Source organism: Typopeltis vanoorti, chromosome 20 (genome assembly GCF_054136105.1).
Source record: "Typopeltis vanoorti isolate ZY-2024b chromosome 20, IOZ_Tvanoo_1.0, whole genome shotgun sequence".
NCBI classification, from domain to species: Eukaryota; Metazoa; Arthropoda; class Arachnida; order Uropygi; family Thelyphonidae; genus Typopeltis; species Typopeltis vanoorti.
In genome coordinates this window covers 39627048-39653472 of record NC_143568.1, presented here as the reverse complement: position 1 = coordinate 39653472, position 26425 = coordinate 39627048, and the positions used below count along the sequence as shown (strand labels likewise).

General features: G+C 33.2%; 1 protein-coding gene across 2 annotated transcripts in view; it reads right to left on the bottom strand.

The window, feature by feature from the left end:
- LOC150095389 (uncharacterized) overlaps window positions 1–26425 on the bottom strand; it is a 613991-nt gene that overhangs the window by 570986 nt on the left and 16580 nt on the right. The window lies entirely within an intron of this gene.

Here is a 26425-nt window from a genome sequence, read left to right as displayed (position 1 = left end):
TTAATCGTGTGCCTTCTTTTGGCAGATTTGTGTGTTTTGCAGTATGAAAACCCCGAGTTTCCGGAAGAAAAAACCCGTCTACCTCAGTATGACATACAGGCCATGAGATATAGTAGAATTTTTAGAAAAGAATTTTTTGTAGAATTTTTTCTGTAGGCAAACTGTAGTCTATCTTATATTTTCAATTACAAAATATAGGGTTTTCGTTTACTTGTATTAAGAAATCATATTATTTTCAGACTAAAATGTGCAAAAAACTTGAAAATCAACAAATATATTACTACTTCTATCACTATTATTACTACTAATAATAATAATGGTAATTATTTTGATCCTCGCAGTGTGAGCCAACCTTGTCCCATCATAAGCGTAGAAAAGCGCTCTGCAGTATGGACACGCGACATTTATTATCACAAGGTCAAACACCTCTACGTCGTCTTTTAGAAGATCCCTGAGAAGTAATTTCTGCTATTTCCTATTTTTTTCTTCTTTTTTTTTACTATAGTTCCACGATCTGCTTCTTGCTTTCGTTGTACACGTACTTGATCTTCGGTCATGCTCTTAATAATGTCGTTCACGTTCTATCTGTAAATGAAGCATATTGAATATTCGCTTTGGTTCTTTATATTAAAGGCTTAAAGATGTAGTTATTTTTTCTTCATGACCAACAGCAGCCGTACTCTGCTACATTTTTTTTTTTTTTGTCAGGAGAGATTTATATTCAAAATATATTTATTCACAATTTATTATTAAACTGTTATGCTAAAATACTGTGGTCTCCTGCGATGCGGCATGTGATTATGGAGCAGATACCTCTCTATATCCATAAACCTAAATCTTGTTTAATAGTGAGTTTGAGAAGAAAGTCAAGTCATGCATATAACTTGTACATAGTTTACCAATGTAATATATTTTATTTATCACGGAAATTATAACGCACTTTATATTTTACTTAAAACATATAATTCAGCATTTCAAAGAGTTAAAATATTTTTAAAAGTTTAAAAACACAGCATATAGCTTTTCAATCATTCCTCTCTCTCTCTCGCTCTCTCTCTCTCTCTCGCTCTCTCTCTCTTGGTTCCCCTTCAAGTGCTTTTTTAAAATATCCAATATCATATTAAGAGATACTATTTAAATACTAATATACTAATACTGTAATATTAAAACTACTACTACTACTATTAATAATAATAATAATAATAATAATAATAATAATAATAATAATAATAATAATAATAATAATAATAATAATAATAATAAAATTAGTAACAATACTAATACTATTTATTTCTATTTAAATTCTGCCTTCCTAGATAGGAAGTAATAAGTTCCTCTCCCATACCCAATCCCATTTTTTTTAGTTCCAGCACAACAAACATTTAATTAACAGTAAAATTAACTTTAAAAGATTGCCCTATGGTTTTAGTTCCTCTGTAATTCTGAACCTAATCCAGCTTCTATACTCCGAAGTAAAAATTATGTCATTTCCTTGAAACACATTACTAATTATCATACAAATCATATTGAATTAATTAAATGGTCACATATTTAATATTCTGTATATGAAGTATTAATGATAGCATCGAAAGACTTGTTTTCTAGCTTACCCACCTTAGTGCTGAAGATATATGTCCCAATGGCTCATATCCTCATTATCTTAGAAATGTTAGAAAATTGTTTATTTTAAAATTGTTTCGTTTCGCGACTATCCTCAGTACACAATCGCCAACTAGTTCAAAATAAAGGAACAAATACAGAAGTGTTATTTCATAAAAATAAATTAATATCACAAGTAGCATCGCGCATTGATATACAGAGTGCAATTTATATTTTCCTCCAAGCAAGAGGGCGGTGATATATCATACAAAGCGCCGATAATTTAAAACAATGTACAATAATCACAATCTGGGACTAGAACGGATACTGCCACAACTTACACCACTTAGATAAGTTGCCTAAACTGTGTATTATATACAGTTGGTTGCTGTTGTTGTTATTTAGGATTACAGCCGAAGCAACTCAGGCTATGAGGCCAGTGTATTATGTCTCAATTGTGTGTGCTTTTTTTTTGGCAGGTTTATCTGTTTTGTGTGATGAAGAAACCGCGTTTGCATAAGAAAAAATCCCTTCCGCCTTGGGATCGGCTAACTCATTTTCAATTAAAAAAAAAAAACCTTATAAGAGTTCTTATATAATAATTATACAGTAAAGAACATTTTGAAAGCACTTATTCTATTTATGAAGTACACTTTGACACTATTTTATTGACATTATACTATGGTATAATAAATGTAAATGATTGTAAACAAAACAGTTATCAACATTTATGTTTCCTTTTGAAATGCAAATAAACCTAACTGAAATATAAATAGGTAAATATGATGAATTCCTATTAATAAAAATTAAGTGTTATATTATTATTTTATTTTATTCATTTCGTTTTCGAAAAAATGACTTCTAGCAAGGCATACTTTTATTTTCGAACGTCAGTTAAAATTCCGATCCCTTATCAGTTCCGCTTTTGGATTCAAGGATGGTACTTTTATTTGTTGATCCAGGAAGTAAGGCTTCTTTTCCTTTTTTTTTTTTTTTTTCACCGATTGCTTCTGAGTTTAATCTGAAGTAAGTTCAAAGAGGGAGAAACAAAGGAATTAGAATGGCTTTGGAATTTCTCGGTTGACAGATTTGGTTAATGTTGCGGCTAACGCTGGATAGGTTGAATGGCTATTCGAGAAACACGATTATAATTGCCTTTAGGATAGGACAAATGCTTCATATTATGACAGTGGAACTTTGTAGTACCAATGTTGAAGAATGATAAAAAAAAAAAAAATCTGTGTTATTTTTTTTATCTATATTTCATTCGGTCTTTCTAAAAAGAAAAATTTTTAAATATATACACACACGATATCAAAATATTAAATTTAGATAATTATGATAAAGGTTTCAGTATATAGTTTAGGTCAATAACAAATGCGAAAAGCTATTTGTATTTCATATAAATATTATTACTTAACACATTACTAGGGGATTTTGTAATGTAGACCTCAAAACTGCAATTCACTGTCTACATTACAAAATCCCCCGTCTGCACTGAACTACCTACTACGCTGTATGTTTTATTTAACTGTGTTCTCTGGCAGGTTTGCTTGTTGTGTAGGTGGAAAAGTCCGAGTTTAAAAAGAGAAAAGCAAGCACCTTTACTACTTCCATATGCAATCGGTTAATTCACCTTCAGCTGAAATAGACCAGATAAAGACAATTAAAAGATAAAGAAAAAAGAAAAAGGGCATGTCTTGTGTGGGTCTTCCAGCTGCATTAAGGTCATGCCTTATTTTGAAATCTGATCTGCACAGGTGTTAATCTATTAGGAATGCTTGCCCCTGGATCCATTAAACAGCCTGATTCGTTTATTGTTGTCTTTAGAGTGTATGCGAGCAATGTTTTCATCGCCCAAACTTTATCTCACTCAACCACCTTATAAGAACAGAAGAAGAGCACAGAAGAAAAAAAATTGTGTTTCAGTAAATCAACACATCTCTTAGCTTGAGAAAAAAATAAATGTGAGACTCTGCAGTTGGAAGATACCTAAAAATTAACTTTTTCCTAACACACACACACACACACACACACACACATATATATATATATATAAACCTTAGTCACCAAAGCAGCAGAAAAGCACTGCATATTTGATATTTGACAGGTATAATTCCTCATCGTGAAAGTGAAATAATCTCATTGACTTTCAGCCATTACTTTTTCGGTGATCAGTATTTTTACTCAAAGAAATTTGACCGACGTTTTCTTTTTCGGCTCATTTGTCTATTTTGTGGGTTATAAAAGCCAAACTTTCTGGCAGGAAAAATATTTTTGAAGGATCACTTCTAAGATAAGATAAGATAAGCTGACACTTCATTTGAAAACCCTAAAATGCTCCTTTACAAACTGGCAAAGAAATAAGTTCGGTATGCTAGCAAGGTAGGAATATGTAGTGTTTGTAGCAGAAAATATTGTATTGTATACACGTAAAAGGCCTTTTTATAATCCTCTTGTTCACGTTTTGTTTCCATTTTTATCATTTTACTCAAAATAAGAAGGCGATGATGCCATACAAAACACCGATAAGTTAAAATAATACATAGTGACCATGTTTGAAGATAATGTACCGTTTGACGTAGTTATATTTCTTTATTTTACTTATAGTAATTCCATCCGCCACTATGAAACATAAAACAAGACCTATTGTCCAGTGGAAATTCTAATCTCAGTACTTTGGAGGTCATGCGGTATTATTTTGAACGATCTCATGTGATTCTCAAGCAATAAAAGTCGTGCAAAACGTTTCAAAGCACAGTCTCATTAATTATCGCATACGGATAAATAAAAATGTAATGTAAAATCAGTAAGCCGTTCAATGTAAGAGACACTGAACTCTTACATTGAACGCGCCTCTACTCTCGTAATGAGACCTCCATTCACTGAACTCTCTCAAAACTACTAACAACAGTAACTAGTAACAATAACGCAAGGTCCCATAGTTCAGTCTATAGCGACAATGCTCTTTAGTTGGAAAGACCTGGATTCGATTGCCATCACAGTACAAGAGGAGTCTTTATAAGAACTTTTCAACTGAAGGTGAGTTATTCTTTCAGTATGGAGGTAGTAGGACTTCTTTTCTCGAAAATTCGGTTTTTTATAATCGATGATATACACTGCCTGACATTGACCAACCAAGCCAACCAGAGTATAGAATTAATATGTAACGAACCTAAACTAAAAACACCATCCATAAAAAGAATTGGGAAAAGGCAAAAGAAGTACATAGCATACAAGTATTATTACATAGCACATGCCAGTAAAAGTTTGCTCGTGTTCTGCTAACAAAAATACGTGCTAAATATTCTTCTTCTTCCTATGGCTCTACAGCCCAAATCAAGTCTTGGCCTCCTGGATGTGTTACCTTCATCCACATCTGTCCAAAGCCTTACTTCTCCAGTTTGGACATTATAATATGATGTTGCTATCTTAACAATTTTTTTTTTTTTTAAAGTTGATATAACTTAGGGTTGCATCTGATCCTCCAGAGACCATTATCGTTCACTGGACCAAAATATTTTTCTTAGGATTTTCCTTTCAAAAACTGAAATCAAATTCTCCATCCTCACCGTAAATATCCAGGTTTCGCATCCATAGGAGCAACTGGACGAATTATCGATTTTCATATTTTTACTTTAATCTTTCAATGAATATCTTTTGAAATGAGCACACATGAGAGAGAATAAAAAGCCAATCATTCCTCTTTATTCGATTCTGAACTTCTACCATCTCATTTGGTTGGTTTGTGATCATTACTCCTAAAAATTTAAATGGTTCAATTTTTCTATATCAAGGTGGTTCCAATTTTGACACTTGTATCAAGTTAACCGATTATGCCTAGTTCTCGTGTACTAATTTTTCTAATTCCAAATATGTTTCAATACTTTCTGTTGGCTTCTTGTCATGATGTTAATGTCATCTGTGTAGTAAATATAACCTATAGAAAAATGCTTTTTTTGTTTATAAGTGGGTTGCTCTCTCTCAGAATAAACTGTCCGATCTCAACCAAAAACGAATATGTAACGAATTCCTATCTGAATTTCATCAAAATCGCAAAATGGTTCTTATCTCTTAAGATGAAAATTGTTAGATTGAACGCCATGGACTGGCACGTGATGGTACCAACACTGGATTCCGTTTCTATCCGCTTCGCCAGAAAATAAACCGTTGCATTGTGGTAGCTCTTTCTGTAATTTAGATGTGTGACCAAAAGAGTACTGTCTTCACAAATGGAGAATAATATTGTATTATTGCGCATCTGGATGAAGGGAAGAGTACGTGAGAAAATATGAGAAAAAATCCAACTTTCTATTAAATAAAAGTTGTATTAGGTTAAAATAAAATTGTAATCTAAATATATAAATGCTAATATATATAAATCGGAAAATATGTCACGTCATCTCACCAGAGTAGCTTAGTCGGTATACATGAAGCCCTTTGGAAGGAAAGACCTGAGTTCGATTTCCGTCCATGACGTAAGGAACCTATATCTTGTCTTTTTCTATTAAAGGTAAGTTAGCCGATCTCATATGGAGGTAGATGTTTTTTTTTTCGCCCGGAAACTCGGATTTTTCGTCCCTTAGAACAGGCAAACCAGCCCCGTGAACATACGTGAATCTACAGTCATAAATACTAATCCCCCCATGAGGGCGGAGCTCAACACGTCCTAAGGGACGGGGGGAGAAAGGGGGGGGGGGGACTCCATACGAAGAAATAAAAATCTCGCCAAGACAGATGCTTGGAAAAAAACATAACACTATGCTGTTAACAGACCGGCATTTTTAAAAACTTTTGCAGAAAATAATAAGAGTTTTGGAAAATAGTAAAAGTTTAGAGCACCTAAACTATATGCAAACATCTTAAAGAACAGGCTAATTAAACATACAGAAAATTATTTAGAAGAAGAACAGTGTGGTTTTAGAAGAGGGAGAGGATGCACAGATGCCTCTTTCACAATGCAACAGATCATAGAAAAAAGAAAAGAATTTAACTTGCCCACTTTCCTTCTATTTATTGACTATGAAAAGGCATATGATAACTTGAACAGAAATTTACTCTGGAAAATATTACAAGACGATAAAATACCTCCTAAATTAATTAAAGCAATAAAAAGTCTATATAGAAAAACAAAATTTTGCATCGAATTTGCAGATGTTACATTATCAGAACCTATAACTATAAATAAAGGAGTAAGACAAGGTTGTGGCTTATCCCCAATCCTATTCAACATTTATATAAACAGATTCCTAAAAGAATGGAAAACAACTGTCCAAGATGAAATTAAACTAACAAATAATAAACAGCTAAATACAATACTTTATGCAGATGATCAAGTACTAATTTCAAACTCAGAAGACAAACTCCAAATTGCAATTAACCATCTAAATGAAATAGCAAAACTATTTAAAATGAAAATCTCTGAAACAAAAACGAAAGCTATGGCAATGTGAGGAAACACCATTCAAAAAGGTAAAATGCCTTACAATAAAATAATAGAACAAGTTACGGAATTCAAATGCTTAGGAAATATAATCTCGCAATTCAATACTGATTTGCAATTGGAAGAAAGACTACAAACTTACAATAGAATGAATGAATGCCATAATTAAAATAAATTTTGAAAAATAAATGACTAAAGAAACTCAATTAAGATTATATAATATGACCTCTAAAACATCTCTCAAATTTGGAAGTGAAACTGGGATTCTAAAAAAAAAAAAACAGGCAAAGATTGGAAGCAGCACAGATGAAGTTTAAGTTTCTAAGACCTCTCCTGGGACTCACTAGATTAGATAAAAAGAAAAACACAGAAATAAGAGAACGATTACATACAAAAAACATAATACAAGAAATAGAAGAATTGGCCAGTAAAATTGGCTACACTAGATAAAAAGAATGAATAACAATAGGATTCCTAAATTAGCACTAGAATATAAACTTACAGATAGAAGAGACCGTGGACGTCCAAGATTAAGATGGAAAGATCAATCTCATCCAGAGCATAAAAAAGTCTATACCTAAATTGTTCAGACGACCAATACGAGTTTTGATAAGAGATTAGCATTTCTACTTACACAATAGCTGTGCCATATAAAATTAAAACGAAAGACGACACGGCACTACCACTATCCCTAATATTTTTTTTAAAAAGTTATTCTATCAAAACTGATTACGTAGTTTTCATGCCTTCGTTAATTGGTAGAACATTTTAAAGCGAGAATATTCAATATATAACTTCCTTTTATATTCTTTATGGAATAAATTCACTTACATGGATTGAACATAGCTTTTCTTTATCAAGAATAATCACAGCAGCTTCTGCCAGTGCGCAGTTCCAAACAAGAGCCATTTCGGAAATGCACAGGCTCATTATGTAAAAAGATGTGCATGTATAACCGACTGCCTAGAGCAGAAATCGGCAACGTTTTCAGAGTCGCGGGTCACGTTCAATTTTTATTTTTAATAATCGGGCCGCAAGCGTTTAATTAAGAGAAAATAGTGAGTGAAAAAAATACTTAAGTTATCAATTTTTATTATATCAATTTTAAAAAACACAGAAATATTTCAAGTACAGATATGAAACAAGCATGAAAATGAAACTCAATGAAAAATTATCACATAAAAACAATGTAATATAGTTTATGCATGACAATATGTGTGTTTCCCTGCTTAATGTGAAGACTAGATCCGCTTTATAACCTGAGGTGCAAATTCGAATCGAAGCATGCAAATGTTATCAGTCAGTCGAGAAGAAAATTTATTTTTTCTAAAACTCATGGGAAAAAAAATGCTTTTCGCAAATATATGCTTCCAAATGTGACTATCACCTTTTTTTGCGAAACTGATTAATACTTCAAATTTAAATGCGTTCTTTAATGTTTAATTGTGTTGTAATTCCAAAACTTCCATCTGTAGTTTGTTTGGTACGTCATCAATGTCGACATTAAAAGAGTTCAAACATAATCGCGTTTCGATGCTATTTTTATGAAAATCAACAAATCTTGTTGATACTTCCGTTTGTAAGTCTTCAATAATACCAAGGTATTTCCAAGTTGCACAGGCCATATCACGAAGTATAGGTATAAAATTATTTTTAATTTATTATTCATATTATAAAATATATTATTTAAATAATTCAACATACGGGCTACATGCCACATAAGTATGATCAACCTTTTATGGGCCGCCAAAAAATGCACGTTTGGGCCGCCGGTTGCCGACCTCTGGCTAGAGTATAACCTGTAAACATTTTTAATGTTTATCCCGTCACAAAATGTTCTTAAAAATGTTAACAGCTTACAGCAGCCGCACTTACTTGAAAATAAATAAGATGCAAAGTCTTCTTGAGAACATACTCATCATGAGTCAGCAATTTTTAATTTATTGCAACAGTTCATCTAACGACAAACCATTCCTATCCAATCAAGCCAGCTACTCATACTTTTTTCACTTAAAGACATAGTATCAAATTATTCTCAATCCAATCAGCGTAGCCACAAAGATGAATACGGCTGGCTGTGGTATAAAGTAGTACTTAAACTAATCAGACCTTCAAGTCAGTGGAAATATAATTTCGTAGCCTAAGAGTATAGACTATACCATGATCATCTTACGAACCATCTTTATAATCAGAAAGATCTTTATAATTATAATCAGACAGAATACAAGATGACACAGAAGCAACACTTCTCCTGAGAAATAAGATAGGATTGAATTTTGCAAGCACTGGATTTTACAAAATCATCAGAATCTCATCACAGTTGGTTCGGAGATCAAAATTTAGAGTTCTAGAAGTAGATCTTCTTGAAGTTGGGGATTTGTGTAGAGCAATATTTTTCAAGTAAAAAAGAGAAATGCGATGTCCTATCGTTAATAAAATAAAATTTTGGAATGGATTCGCATTTATCTGGATAGGTTATTAATATGCATAAGGAGCATAGGTGAAAGAACGAAGCTCCCTGGTATACCAAAACATTAAATGCAAGGTTTGAGGATGAAAACTGATCCACCATTACAAGTAATGTGCATCCAGAGAGAAAGCTATCAACGCAGCAAGTGGCAGATAGTAGGGTGGAAGCTTATAAATTTCTCAAATACTATAGTGATGTCAAAAAAGCAACCGCCTGAGTTTCATTGACTTTTTCCGTTAGTTTGTCGAAAGGTGGATGGCATGGTATTATTTGGTCTGAATTATGGTCGAAGTAACTAAGGCTATGTGTATCGTGTCTTCGTGGTTGTTAAGTGTATTTTTCTGGCCTTTGTTGTTCTGGAATGAAAAACTCAAGCTTCAAATCTCTCGTATTTAAAATTTATTAATTTATGGACTCATATAAAATTAATTTACCTTAATTATCTTAGGTTATATGCTAAATAGAGACACAGGAAACATACCATTTTTTTGTGAAAAACTCAGACCGCTTCGTAATCTTCGTCAAGGTATTCACAAAGTTGCAAACCAACTTCCTTATGGGCAAACATGCCTATAGAGTTTTGAAAGAACATTGGATGAGGAAATCAATCAAGTATACCACTGGGCACAGAAGAATATCCTTGTGAATTTTGGGATTGCTTGTTGGTTGTTTTTGGATTTAATGGCAAAGCAACTAAGGCTATTATGAGGCCAGTGTATGATGTATGTACACTGCGTATGTTCTTCTGACCAGTTTGCTTGTTTTGCGGGATAAAAAATCCTTGCACGTCCGTATGAGACCAAGAATTTTGGTTTGGTACGCTATACAGCCTAGGGCTCAAGATTTGTAAATACTGTTAGATGCCAAAGACCTATAGATATGCTTTTACATGTATGTCGAATATCATTCTGATTAGAAAAGCATTGTTCTTGACGGAAAATTCGTCAATATACCACAAGCAGCATGGAGGAGTAGGCGATATTAGTGACTAACAGCAAGACAAGTCATCTGGTGGAAGGGAATTCGTATATCTAGGAAAATTAAAGATAGCAACGACTCTAGCAACTGTGATAGTGAAGACTGTGTTCAACGTGTTCGTCGACGAACACGTTAAACTTGTTGCAGATACTTAAGCACCTGCAACAAGAATTCAAGTCTGATTCAAAGATTAGGAAAATATAATTGGGAATTCACATCTTTCGTTGTAACAGAAAACAATTCGGAACATAGATTTTGGCTGACCGCTGAAGAAAGTTAAACGTACCAACAAATAAAAATTCCTAATAACCCATAATCGTTCAAGTCTTGAAATGACTACATAAAGAATTGGAACTCACATTCACTGGCTCACTTGTTCAAATTTTCGTTTTTGTTGAGAAGAACAGTCTTCAGTTTTCCTTGATAGCCATGTAACTTGTCAAACGTATCTGTGACTCCTATCGAAACATGTATAACAGGTTATAATAACAACAGTTTTTTTGTTGTTTTTTTACCCCACAGGTCAAGCAATCTTTTACTTTGATACCGTCTCTATTCACTGAGCCAAAAAAAAAAAAAAAAAAAAACCTTCAAGAATGGTTCGGAGAGCATGGTAGCAAGTTCTACACAATCTCCTAGCCCGAATCCTATTGAATAAATGTGGAACAGGCTAGAGAGGCGCGTAAGAAAAGAAAAACAACTGCTTCCCTCGATCTTTTACTTCGAGAAATACAGCTAAAGAAGCAGCCAGAATATTACAACTACTACTCGACTCTATACCACAAAATGCAGAACAGCTTTTTTAAGGATAAAGTAGGTCCAACTGGTTAATGGACCACATTTCTCAATTTTCTTTCTTTTAAACATTGTGTTCAGGAATATTGAAATAACGATTTTATTTTTATTTTTATTTTTATAAGATTCAGTAATGTGCTACTTTGCATGTTACTCTACCTCTTATATTTGTTTTCCTGACCTAATTTCGTCACGCAATTCAAACTTCGTATCCTACTTAACCGCGCTTTTCTTCCTTGTGGAAGAAACGATTACACATAACCAACCTGGGGTGGTTAATCAGTTAAGTAGAATCTTCGAGTAAGGTGAAAGTGTTGTCTTTTATCGCACTTCTCTCTGTTATTTTTTTGTTTCTAAAACCAATCGCTATATATTTTACAAATTAATTTCTAATAAGAAAATGCATATTAATGCTACTACGAGAACATATATTACCAATAAAACTTTTGTAAAGAAAAATACATACGTAGAAATAAAATTATGTTAATAATATGTAAGCCATAATTACTGGATATTCTTTAAAATATCTTATATTCAGAATTCATTAGACGATATTTCAAAAATTCACTCGAGTCAGGATGCGATTCTTCGTTTGAAATGATTTTACCCACATATCATGCAAATAACATAAAATATATATAAATGAATTAAGAGTCAGATAAAGGTAGGTTAGTTGGGTCATATGCAGGATAACTAGAAGCGTATTTAATTTTATCAAAATGATAATGTTCTTTATTAAATCCTAAATTGTTAATCCAAACAAAAAATATTCCACAATTATCTCATTCCATATTTCAGCTAAATTTATTAAATTTCGAAATAAAATTTATTTCGAAAACAGCTTCTTTTCTTCTTTTTTTAATAATAACTTTCAATTAAGATTTATGATAAGATTTCAACAAGAACTGAAAAGTATCTAGGCGAAAATAATTCTTAATTATCCTACAATGGAAAACGTGAGTTTTCCAAAGACATGCTTTCTAATAATGGCGGGTGCTTAAAAGCAACTGGAAGCATCCTTAGTGCAAAAAGCAAAGCGATGATTATATTATGAGAAAATTACTCTTTGCTTCAGCTTTAATATCACATTTTTCTTTATACAGTGGAACTAAGTGAGACAGTTTTTCATAGCTACTCTGTACGGTTTTGTTTTATCTGAATTTTTCATAATAAGGTCTAAACAAAACTAAAGCTAATTTTGATCCTGAAAAAATAGTATTATGATGAAAATGTTAACTCCATTCTTGTCGTTATATAAGCTTTTGGGAACTTTTCCATTTCATTCAAACTCTCGACTACAGTGTTCTAGATTTTACAGACATATATCGTCAGTTTTTAAAGATCCATGCTATAAGGCCTCCGTAACCCTTAATAATATATTTTTAAAGCCATAAAGAAAGCGAATAGCATTTATCATACAAGCTTCCAAAAAACTGTTTTAGAAATTTACAACAGTGAAAAATTAAATGCCAAAGGTATTTGTGGATTATTTTGATTTACTTGAAATCCTTTCTCTAGCAAGTTCTTTAGGTTAGGATATACTTGTAGCATGCTGCGTTCACCTCCAAGCACCTCTTCCCATCATCTCCAACAGAGATAATTAAAATGCTTCAAACGCAGTATCAACCTCGACATCCGGTGGAGCGGACAAGATATAACTAGTTCTCACTACCTCGTTTTTTTACGAGATCCAGTCTAGTTAGCCTTATTCGCATCACTTCATTCGGTGGGTCAAAAGGCAAACACGCTATAAAACAATTATTCCGTCCCCGTTCTAGCGGAATATCCGTGAGTGCGAAGTGCTGAGTTCTCACTGCCACAGATTTATTAAAATTGTTATTTCCTAGGAATACGAATTCTTTTTCCTGCAAATAAATGAAATGTGTTCTAGATCACATCTTGTCCTATTGGAGTTATTAATGATCTTTATGTGTACGAACAATGAAGAAAATTCACCACATAGGCATATACTGTGTGCCTGTTCTTATTATGAAAGAGAGTTATGACCTGATGATGACGTTACATTTATTGATTCCATTATCAATTTAACAGAATGAAAAGGCATATATGCCTTTTCATTCAGTAGAGCAATAATATAACCTACTTAAATGTAAAGAGCAGTGGTGGCTCGTGGCTTGAAATCGTGAAGGCGCTGCAACTTTCGAAATATACATACACACTGTAAGTACAGTGTATACGTGTTTAGATAAAATATCAAAATTATGGTAAAAATTTAAAAAAACATAAACATGAAAAGATATTGTTTATTATCTATAAAATTATACAGTTTAGTATAATTCAAAATTCCTTAAAAATTTACAATTTTTGGACACTACAATTAAATCCTTTAATTGTAATGTCCAAATATTTAAAGAGATGGAGTAAACACGATAAGCACTACAAACACTCTACTACTGGCTCAAACTGCATATAAATAATAGTGGAACTGCGCGACGGGCAGTGCCGCATTATGCTAATTGCGCGCGTAGCAATATGACACTGTGGTAAATACAGTACTGCTAGCGTCCTTAGCCTTCCTAAGTACTACAAGATGGACTTTTATTATTTTTTATACAAAATAAGAGAATTGTATAGGATTGTTGATGATAAAATTAAATATTACAAGCAAATATAAATAAATTAATAAATATATTTATATATCGAGAAAAATTGGGGGTGCTGCAGTTCAGCAGTGCCTATGCACGAGCCGCCCCTGGTAAAGAGAGAGAAAGTAAGAGAGAAGGAGGGAGGAAGAGAGGGAGATTTTTTTTTAGATGAGTAAATTTCATTCTGAAGAGAAAACACGAGTGAGAATAGGAACCGTTCTGTTCTTCAGTAGAGCAATAATACGAGTATCCGACTTAAGTATAAAGAGAGAGAAAAAGCAATGTCACTTTCACACTAATTACACCAACATTGATTCATTTCTCATATGTTAAAAATTTAACAGATGATTAATTAGTGAGAGAATCTTGTATAATAGGTCTGAAGATTTATTATTAATCATTGTAAATGCCTTACTTTACAGAGATAAGAAAATTTTGAGAATCTCAGCAAAGACCATATTTCTCAAACTGCCTTAAACTGCTTCTGACTATTGGTTCCAGCTTTTAAGAGGTTATGCGAATAAGCACCTTCGAAAGGATATTTAAGAAGAGCTAGTTTATTGCTGCATTCGGTCATTTACTTACTATAAATAGAAGATACGCGGAAATCTATGCACACGTCGCTAGTCTCGATAATCGGTAGAGATCGCCTCATAGCTCCAGGGAAATACCTGAGTAAGCCGTGTGCTCCCAGCATGGATGACAGAATGTACATTTAACGTCTCTGACAGTACTGGGGGCAGGGGAAGCTACCTTGTCTCACGGAATCTAGGGTCTTATAGGAAGTAGATCGTATCGTAGGAAATTGCCATCAGACGTGGCCTCTAATCTCGTGGGTGATCGGACGTCTTTCTTATACACTCAGGTAACACAGACTCATGTCCGACCTGCAGCAATGTAGGCCACAGGCATCAGAGGCCTTCTTCACATGCAATTAGCATGAGAAAAAAAAAAAAAGTTTAAACGTGCACTTTCAAGCTGATCGTAGCAGTCATGGCAATGTCTTGGTTTTAAAATGTCGAATTAATTAACACATCAAATTATCCGTCAAGAATGCTGCTGAATCATATCGGTAATTAAATACTTTAACAATGTATTTAATTACCGATATGAGAAAGCTGTATTTTAATAGAAAGGGTTGCGCATGCAAAACACTGCTATTGTTTAGAAGTTGACAAACATACCACAAGTATTTTTTAGTCAGAAAAAACAAGATATAGCAAAGCAAATTAGACGAACGGAAATTGATGATTTAATTTCCGTATCTAAATATCGTAAACTTTTATTTCGCTTTTATGTTTTTTTTTTAATTAAAACTGTCCTCAACTGGGCATTTTTGGCACAGTGATGAACACTGAAGCTTTAATTTTCTTCAGTGTCACATAATGAATTAGGTATTGCTGCTTTGTGGCCTGGTTCTGATTACATGCTTCTTATTACAAATAATTATTAGTAACCAAGTGACTCTGCGAAAAGAAGATATCGAGAATGAAGGGAGACAAAAAAATACAAACCAAGAAACAAAAAAGACCTGCAGATAATGGTAATTTAATGATCAGAATCTTTATGGTCTTCCAGTGACGAGCGATAACCATAAGGCAGAACGCTATGTAAAGGACAGTACCCAAATCCTTTATGTACTGTCCTCAGTGTGCAGTTACGCAAGATTTTGCATAAGTGTTCTGCCTTATGGTTATGGCTTATCAATCGATAACCTTGAAAACTCGGATCACTAAGCCTGTAAGTTTTTTTTTTTTTTTTTAATCACTTGGTTTACTCACTTTCATGCAATAAATAAACGAATTCATTCTTTAAATCTGTTTTCACAAAGCTTCATTTAATAACAATTCCTATCTTACCGAGATCTTTCTACAGCCACCTCTTCTGAAGTATACCAATTGTCCATTAAGTATTTTCCTTACACTCCTCTCTTCCCTTGTTCTGTCGCATGCGCAAGTCATCTAATTCTCACTGTCTTGAATTTCATAACTAAATTAAGTTAACTGTGTATATCTGTCAGCGTTTCTTTATTCATTTTTATTTATTCTTACTAGTCACTTTGTAAAGAAGTAAGACAGTAAGTATGAAAGTCATAATATCCAATAACTATAAGTCGTGCAAATATCATTGAATATCATGTCTGAACTTCATGATATGATAATTTTTATCTTTCATTACTTAAAAAAGGATATTACTAAGACCTTTTTTCAACAAGCATACGAGATACACATACATTATTGTCCAAAGTATTGAAACTCCTCCAGCAGATGTGGCGCAAAGAACATGGAAATAGAGGCTATTACCCCTGAGAAGATACGTATTATATAACGTAGATGATATCAGTAAGCATCACGTTCAGTTAATTAAAATGCCACTCGGAGTGGAGTTTAACTATTTCAAATGTGAAAACAATAGTTCATCCACAGCAACAGTTGAAATGCTGAAAACTAGAAATGAAATGAAAAAAAAAAAAAAATGCTGGAAACGAACACTTTGGAGAGATGAATCACGCTACAGCTGATTTTCATCGAATGGCAAAACATGAATTTGGAGGCAGCCGGCAATAACCATATAAGCAGAACTTCGCTGACTCAGCTGTAAAGCATGGTAGTAGAAGTGTGATGATGTGTGAGTGTTTTCGTAATATGCAATTAGTTTACTGGTTTTACCGATAGAACCATGAAATGGAGAAGTATACAACCCGTTCTGAATAACAATGCACAATCTGAGAAATTCTATAAGTGTGCATATTGTACTTATAGAATTCTACGATGAAGGACTGTGCCTTATACCAATCAGCACGACGGTGCCCCTTATCACACAACACTGATCGTGGTTCAGTTTGAAGATGGCAACATACCAGAAATGGAAGTGTGAAGAATTATCTCTGGCGGCCGACCTCCCTTCAGAACAGTCTTGCGTGGAGAATAGAAGTTAATTTCTAAACTTATCAGCAATGCACAGAAATTTACCATATATACTATACGCTATGATACATGCTAAAAGTGACCTATACCAAATTATAAACGTAAAATATTTTGATCTCAAGTTTAACGACGCAATATAAAAAGAATATATGAATATAATGGGCGTATAGATGTCGGTAAATATCAGATTCTACTTAAGTAAAACATGCAGAGATACCAATCGTTCCTGATGTAATCCTCACCTAACATTCTGAAGATGTAACACGGTCAGGGGCGGCTCGTGCATAGGCACTGCGGAAGTGCATCACCCCCAATTTTTCTCGATATATAAATATATTTATTAATTTATTTCTATTTGCTTGTAATATTTAATTTTATCATCAACAATCCTATACAATTCTCTTATTTTGTATAAATAATAAAAATCCATCTTGTAGCACTAGGAGGGCTAAGGACGCTAGCAGCACTGTGTTTACCACAGTGTCGTATTGCTACGCGCGCAAGCATATGCACGTCATACTGAGATGCAAGCTATTAGCATAATACGGAATTGCCCATCGCGCAGTTCCACTGTTGTTTATATGCAGTTTGTGCCAGTAGTAGAGTGTTCGTAGTGCTTATCGGGTTTACTCCGTCTCCTTAAATATTTGGATATTACAATTAAAGGATTTAATTGTAGTGTCCAAAAATTGTAAATCCATTCCTTTAATCACAATTAAAGGAATGGATTTTATTTTTAAGGAATTTTGAATTATACTAAATTGTATAATTTTATAGATAATAAACAATATTTTTTCATGTTTTTTTTTTTTAATTTTTACCATAATTTTGATATTTATCCAAACACGTATACACTGTACTTACAGTGTGTATGTATATTTCGAAAGTTGCAGCACCCCCACGATTTCAAGCCATGAGCCGCCACTGAACACGGTTAAGTGATTCATGAAAGAAGAGAAATATAATTTATGACCATCTTATCAGTACAAGGCAATACCTTCTTTAAGGGGAAAAAAAATCTGAAAAACGCAGCATCAATTTTCCTTAACTTGGGTTATAACAAGGAATTCATCTTATTCACCATTAAGTGAAAGAAATGCTCATGAAACAAACAAGTTGATTTAAAGCTCTCTGATTACAAAAAAAAAAATAATAATAAATAATAAATTAATTAATTAATTAAATTAAATAAACAAAAAACCTGAATGTGTTTCTTATTCCCATGGTCAATTCTGTGCAGAAGTAAGACTACGTTGGTTATCTTACTTCTAAACAAAATAAGAATGCTATCATCGAGGTTTCCAATAAATATTTTCAAATATGTTTCTAATGTTTCTAAGTTCTAACACTAGATAAATATTTCCTTTTCATTTAAATAAGACATCACAACAGGCTAGGGTTAGTCAACAGAAACTTTTAAATGATACACAATTATTGATTTTATTTTTAGTTCTGAGACAGTTCACAATTAAAAAACTGACTGTGCTTACAGATATTCGTCTAATCAATCTGAAGGCCAGAGACAATAATATATCACATATCCTGGCTCACACCCAAGACAGGAATATAGTTTATTCGAAACAGTCTCAGCATAAGGGAAATTTAGTTGACATTAAGGACCTTGCTAAGAGAAACTACAAAAGGGAAAGTAATACAGATTTACAAATAATACAGACACAATGTTAAAATTGTAAAATATAAATTGAGAATTTTTACTGAAGTAGAAGAAAAAGAGATAATAAATATTCAATAAACAGATAACAGACAGCCTCCATAGCACAGTCAGTAGAGACGATACATTTTTGTTTGGAAAGAACTAGAAGAGAATTTCGTCTAGATACGAGGGATTTTAAAAAGAGCTTTTCAACTGAAAATTAGTTACCCATTGTCACATGAAGCTGGCAGGGCTTCCACCTGCTAAAACTCTGGTTTTCCCCACAAAAAAAAAATAAAAAAGCAAATTGCGCAGAGAACTCACATTTGACAGATATATCCCTATCATAGCATTTATCAGGCTTATATAAAGCCAAGCCAAGCCACTGTATTGCGACGAAACATGGAATCTAACATATTAAAGATAAGATACGATGAGAAAATTTGCAACTTAAAATTAAGGGATCACTTAGTTTTACGACCTTTCAGAATTAAGAATTACTCAAAAAAGAAAGACCAGAGAGAGAGAGAGAGAGAGAGAGAAAGAGAGAGAGAGAGAGAGAGAGGTTTTTAATTGTGGATTCATAATTATAAAATATCAAACAAAAAGGATAATAAACATATAAGAAGAAGCATGGGAATCCCTTGAAAAACGAAATTAGAATAAGAAGAATTTATGGAAACGATCCAAACGAAATTATCACACACACAGAGAAACAAAAAACTGCATCCTGTACCTGATTCTCTTTAACTGTTCTCCTTGAATGAGAATTGAAAAATCAATCAAATTTAAGTAAAATTCGCAATGTACACCATCACATTATAATCCATTTATTGAGAGTAACTCGAAATAAATGCTTAGTGACAATAAACACACACACACACAAATGCTGGCAACGCATATTCCAGCCTAAGTAATTAGAATGCACGAAAACAAAATTACTATAAGTAAGAAACAGGAAATCATATTAGGCGTATCCGTTTCTACTCTTATTTTATCAGTTATCTTACAGGTTTTACTGTTCAGGCAAATCACATAATAACAGACAAGTTGCATGATGCAGTTTTATGCAGAGCCAACAAATGCCTTTTATCCGGTAATCACCTAAAATCCAGTAGTCTAGAGATAACCTATAATTTAAGTGACTGCCAGAGTCTTTTCTCTGCTTCTGTTAGGCGTCCTTTATCATTCCTTTCTACTTAACAAAACAAAAGTTTCCTTTAAACTTATATCTTAAAGGGAAAAACAGATGAAACGAGTGTACTTATCAGTTCAGTATTGTTACGTAATGTATTTCAAAACTAATTTCTCTAACTCTTATCGATACCATATGAGATAACAAATATATTTTTAATTATTATAATTATACAATTTTTACTTTTAATTTACGTATCTCATCAAGTTTCCATTCTGATACCAAAAAAAAAAAAAAAAAAAATTAACCATTAGTATCAATTCATCTCTGTTACCAAGAACCATAGGCTAAAGTTTATTGAAAAAAAAAAACACTCAAAAATAGTAGATACCAAAATTCTATTAAAACAACAGAATGGCAATCAGTTCCAGCAATGGGATGAAAAAGGTTATAAACAATGATCACTTCTGTGTTTATTTCTGAGAGTAATTATACATGTATAAATGCTTTTAGATATAAAAAAAAGCCGTAAAATGAGGTTATTCTTTTATTCATCCATTTTCTAGATTATTTCTTAACTCAATTTTCTCCTATTTAAATACGCAGCATTATTGATGATGGGCATGCAAAGGTCGAGATGATAACAGACAACTGAATTATTACATGCGAAGTTATAAATTTGCTGGGAACGAAAATAATAACCTGAAAGAGAGAGAGAGAGAGAGAGAGAGAGAGAGAGAGCAATAACCTGAAAAACTTACTTAACATTGATTTTATTTTAGATAAATTTCTCAACGTTATGGCACTGATTTTAATTAAGTTTTGGAAAAGAGAACAAGGATAGTTGAAAAAAAATCGACTAAAATTTGTGTGGTGTGTGTGTGCACACGCGCGCATGAAATTAATACAATTATAAAAAAATGCATTTTGTAGTACTGCAAATAAAACGTTTACATATTCAATGAATGCTGATAGGTTTGTTTACCAGACAATTATTCCAATATCAATAACAATTAGTGATATATATTTACGTATTAATATCAGAAGTGGCGTAAAATGACAATGAGAATTCTTATATTCAGTATTAGTTATATTTTATTTTGATATTTTTTTAAAAATTAATAGCTGATGAATAAGATTAATGGATTCCATTTTTATTAAGGTTATTTAGGTACAATATTTAACTGGTCCTAAATTCAGCTTCAAACTTACTGAACCAACTTCCCATCCTTCTGTTTCGTCACATCTACCTCTGTTCTTTGTCTTCCACTATTTTCTTCAAGTCCTTGGACAACGGGCTCAAAACCATTGAATGAGCCAGGGTTAAGTAAATAGAAAATCCTGCTTTGGGGCAAAATACAGTATATTGCATCCCATTTTGGGTGTCCATTAGGAAGTGATGGTATTACTCTGAGAGAAAAGGAAATCTGCTGCTTCAATGTATGTGCGTGCGTGTGTCTGTGTGTTCTTCCCCCCACCCCGCATACATAAACAAAAGTAACTCAACTTCCCACATACAAGCAAAGTAATTTACTCAATCAACACACACGCGCGTGCGCGCGCACGCACGCACACACACACACACACATTCCAAATTACTAAGTCATAAGTCACTACCACAAGATGCAGCCGCATGCCTATGTATAGGCAAGCGGCTCATTTTGAAGTACTGAACTTGACTGCTTTAAATTCCTTTCCATTACTAAATGAAAATAAGCTTCTGATTAGAAGAATATATATAAATAAATAAAATAAATTTAATCACTGTAGTAAACAATAATTTTAAAAAAATCCATTAAATATTTCGTCTAGTAGTTTTCGGTACATAAAAAAATTATCCGTTAATATTCAGTTAATCCTTATTTCTTTTTGAACTCTCCTTCGTTCTGGTGACGAATCTCATTTTAAAATAATAATAATAACAACAACAACAACAAACCAAGTGAAAACATAATTCTCAAAGTTGTATAAATATCTTTCAAGTAAAAAACAGGCAATTAACCGTGTTTAATTACCATGTGGTTTCTCAATCCTAGTCTTAGCAAACTTGTAAATCATTACACATTGCCCATAGTTATTTTGCAATAAAATTAACATAAATAATTTTAACATAATTATTTTAAAAACAATACGGCAAACATGCCCCTCCCACCGGTATATAAAGAAAGCATTCCAGTATACTTTCGATTACAGAGACCGGCAACGGCTTTGGTATTTGAAAAAACAAAAAGATTCATCTTCTACTGTCTTTCTTCGAATCTTCTTGTAAGCTAAGAAACTAGTTCACTTTTTCTGAAAGTCAGATGCCCAGATTGTGTATATTCAACTAAAGTGTGCTGTTTCAGGGATGAGCTGTGTTGGTGCCAAAGCTATTTTTAGATCAGCTCGTTCAATCTAGCGAAGTACTCTGACCTTTTAATGATACCGTGTGGATTTTAAGAAAGTTAACGAGCCTAAATGTGCATACATCTCTGGGGTGTGTCATCAGCCGTCAGATGTCCTCATTCTCGAATTAAGATGACACACCTGACAAACAATCGGAAGAAACTTCACAGCTGTCACTTAGACGAGCTAGAAGCATTATAAGTGAAAAGCGAACAGTGATGATAGTTGCTACAAGATGGACGATGAGAATTTAAACGTATTGTCTGCCTCCTTACTTCTAATCTTTCGCTACATTTTCCGTCGTTTTTATTGATTTATAGAAAAGTTTAAAAATAAGTGAGTTTTATAAAAATTTATACTCTTGTATTCCACTACTACCCATTTTTTGCTAGGCACGTGCTAGGCTTCAGAAAATGATCCAAAATATAAGTGGGCATTTTTTAACCAACATTGTTATTCGAGAGATTCACTTAATGTGATCCCATTAGGTTTTCGACATTAAGCGGTCGTTAACAAAATACAGGCTTGAAAAGAGAGAGAGAGAGAGAGAGAGAGAGAGAGAGAGAGAGAGAGAGAGAGAAGGTTATAATAATCCACTCAACACAAAAATCCCACAACTTTAAAACAAATTTACTTCTTTATTATAACTAAAATCACATTTTGATATGAATCCTACTCAGAAGTAAAAGGAAAGTTTTCAAGTCGTTTTGGGTCTCTACTAAGTAGCTGGGTCTCATATCAGGCGGGGAAAATCATCTACTGTCTGAAGATATTCACAAACATCCTTGCCACAGTGATGTTAGAAGTTCAAATTTTGTTGGCTATACAGTGCAACGCTGTCCACTTGGCCAGCTGCCAGTCCGGCCAAGTGGGCAATCATACCTCAAATTATCACATTTATCGAACACAGATGACTTAAATTCTTACAAAAAAAAATGTATACAATTATTTATGGAAACAACCTTCACACTGCACAAGGCACTAATATGCAACTGTCGTCGAAAATATATTATAATTGTATATACTATTGTAGTGTATACAATACCATATTGAAAATGTAATTGTGAAAAGCTTTGAGCAACAAAATTAGATAGCTATATCGAAATAGGCGATGGAGGATGAAATTTTTCAGCGGTCTGTCATTTCTTTTTTCTTTTCTTTATTATTATTTTTTAGACGACAGTTGAATATTAATTTCTGCCCACCCCCTCTCTCTCTCTCTCTCGTTTTTTTTTTAATTTCTCCATTATGAGAATCATACAGTGATTTTCGATCATCACCTTAACAATGAATAGTCGCAGTGCCCTATCATATTTCCAATACAATAAATAATTGGTGCAAACAACACATCATTATAATTTAGATAACTTCTAAATTTCGAGCCATAACTAATTTTGCATTATCTCAATAAAATAAAATATTAATATTGCCAATAATAAAATGCCGACTGATCAGAAGAAATTGTCCTATTCCCTGACTGATCACAATAAGCCAATAAATGGACTTTTTTAATTGAAGGTGAGTTTGCCAATCTATAAGGAGGTAACAGGTTTTTTTTTTTTTTTTTATCACAAACTCTGATATTTAATTTCCCATACAGGCAAATAAGCCAGGAAAACAAGCGCAATTTTAGACAAAAAAAATGGTGGTAGACGATAGGTGTAGTTAGTGGATTAGGTAGTGGGATAAGTATAGTGGAGTAGAATGCCTTCCAAGATAAGTCCTTGAACGTTTTGGAAACGTCTCGTAATAATATTAACAAATAAATAACAGCGGAGACACAAATAAGCGAAGACGACTGACTGTATTTTCAAATCACATATCTATATTAAATGTACATCAAAATGGCTTTTGTTGATATTTGTAAACATCGCACTATGTAATTCTCATGTATTGTAAACGAAATTTTATATTGCCAGCAAATCTGGAAATAATTCAAGGGTCACAAAATGATGGCCACTTTATCCTAAATCTGGTTCAGAATATTAATTTAAACCAAAATCGAAATGCTTTCGCAGATTTTAACGATATACTTTATTAAAGATAATTACAAATTTGTAACAATTTGCGATGCTTAAGATTCAAAGCTGCATAACTGGTAGGAGACCTTCACGTAGCCTTTTGATGAATGTGGAAAACAGACCAGGACTACTGACCTAATGTCCAATCCTCACCTTCTCGTGGTGCACTCCATTATGTATCTATCAGGATACTGAACGAACGAGGATAGGCTGGCAATTTGGGATTCAGCGGACTAAACTCTATTATCATTGCCTTACACCATAATGCAAAATGATGGTACAACATGACAGAATTTCATGCCGGCTGTGGCGTCGCCCGGTTAAACAAGCCCACCGTCAGAAAACAAAACCTGAGCGAACAGCGAAAAGTCAGCTACTGGAACAAATCCCGGAACACATCCGATCTCAACACCAACAGAATTTAATTTGTAAACAAGAGTGGTACTATCAAGGTAAGAAGGCTCAATGGGAAAGAAATAGCACTACCAAAGAACTGGATAAGTACCGGATATCGACATAATAGGTGTGACTGAAACAAAGAAGACAAAAAATCAGGCGAGATATTGTTAAGCAACAAATACAAAATGTTATATTCAGGCAATAACAATCAAGGAAAAGAAGAAGTAGCTATAGTATTCAACTAAATATGAAGATAATCTTCTTGAATGGCACACAATATCAAGCAGAGAGATCTGGGCAAATATCAAAATGAGGAACCGGACAATGAGACTTATTTGTGCCTATGGTCCCACAGAAGTTCTACTAAGAAAGAAGCGGAGGAATTTTTTTGAGGCATTAGAGAAAGCAACTGACACAAAGAAAAATGAAAAGTTGGTCTTTGTTGAAGATCTAAACAGCAGAGTAGGAAATGATTACCAGGCATATAGTATATAGAAATGTTTTCGGAAAATTTGGAGAAAAGAACGAAGCTAATTATAATGGTAAGAACCTGTTGGATTTTTGCTCAGGACATGGATTAGTTATTATCAACACTATGTTCAAACAAAAAATGTGCACAAATTCACTTGGAGAGAAGATGTAAGAAATAAGAAAAGTTTCATTGACTATATATATTACTGTTGATAGCAATGTTTTCAAACTGGATCAGGACACAAGAGTATAGAGAGGATTTGAAATTGGAAGTGATCATCATTTAATCTTAAACAAGATCAAAATGAATTTCATATTGAAAAGAATAGGGCGTAAAAAAGTTTTAAAACCAATCGAAGTGCAGCAGCTTTTAGAAGTGAACTGAAGAATCAAATACACAAACATCATTCAAGAAGAAATGAATTTGAAAACAAGAATCTCCAAGAACCAAACCTTGGAGATTCAGTGACAAATCCTCAAGAAAACATTAACTGATTCAGCAAAGAGGCAGGTCATGAGGTTGTGTGTAAGGAAAGAAAAATCAGAACTCCATAGCGGACTCAGGAAGTTAAACAGGCAGTCAAGGAAAAGAATAAAGCATGTTGAAAGTCCTGGCAAGTAAACCAGCTTGTGCTCTTACAGAATACAGAGAAAAATATTAAATGTAAGAAAGCGAAGCATTGTAAAACTAACTAAAATTGATGGAAAGACTTTGGTAAGAACATTGAAAATAAATAACAGAAAGGTGGCAAAATATTATGGAGGCTATTGAAAAAACTTAGAAATGGAGGAAAGAGTGTTGTAAAAGGAATCAGAAATGATAAAGGTGATATGAAACTGGAGATCAGATATCCTTGATGCATGGAGTAATTACTTCAAAAGATTGCTGAATGAAACAAGCAGTGAGAACACGGTGGTAGAAACACTCAACAGGCATGCAATCAGGAATACATATCCATACTTGAAGTAGAAAAAGCCATCAAAAACCTGAAATGTGGAGAGACAGCTAGAGTACATTATATTCGATCAGAAATGTTCAAATATGAAGAAGATATAAACGCTTTACAGTGCTACATTGTATAATACAGAAGGCCTGGTCAGAGGGTTGAATTCTGGATGATTGGAGTAGAGTATGAAGAACAAGATTAATTCAGGCCAAGCAGAGGTTGTCAGGATAAGAGTTTTACTTCAAAACAAATAGTTGAGAAATCGTCGGAATATAACAAGGATCTGTATTTAAGTTTCGTAGATCTGGAAAAGGCATATGACAAGGTGTCGAGGAAAGTTATTCAAAACGCTACAGTTCTATGGTGTCAATGGGCATTATATAGCAATACTTAGTCTTTATTTGAGTTGTAAGTCAGCAAATATAACTGAAGGAGGTACAGGAAGGTGGTTTGATGTTAAATCTAATGTGCAACAAGTGTGCACATTATTTCCACTGTTATTCATTATCTATATATGGATCATATGAAGGAAAGTGGTATTGAGTCTGATGTCAAAATCGGAGATGTTAATTTCAGCTCTTTACTTTATGAAGAT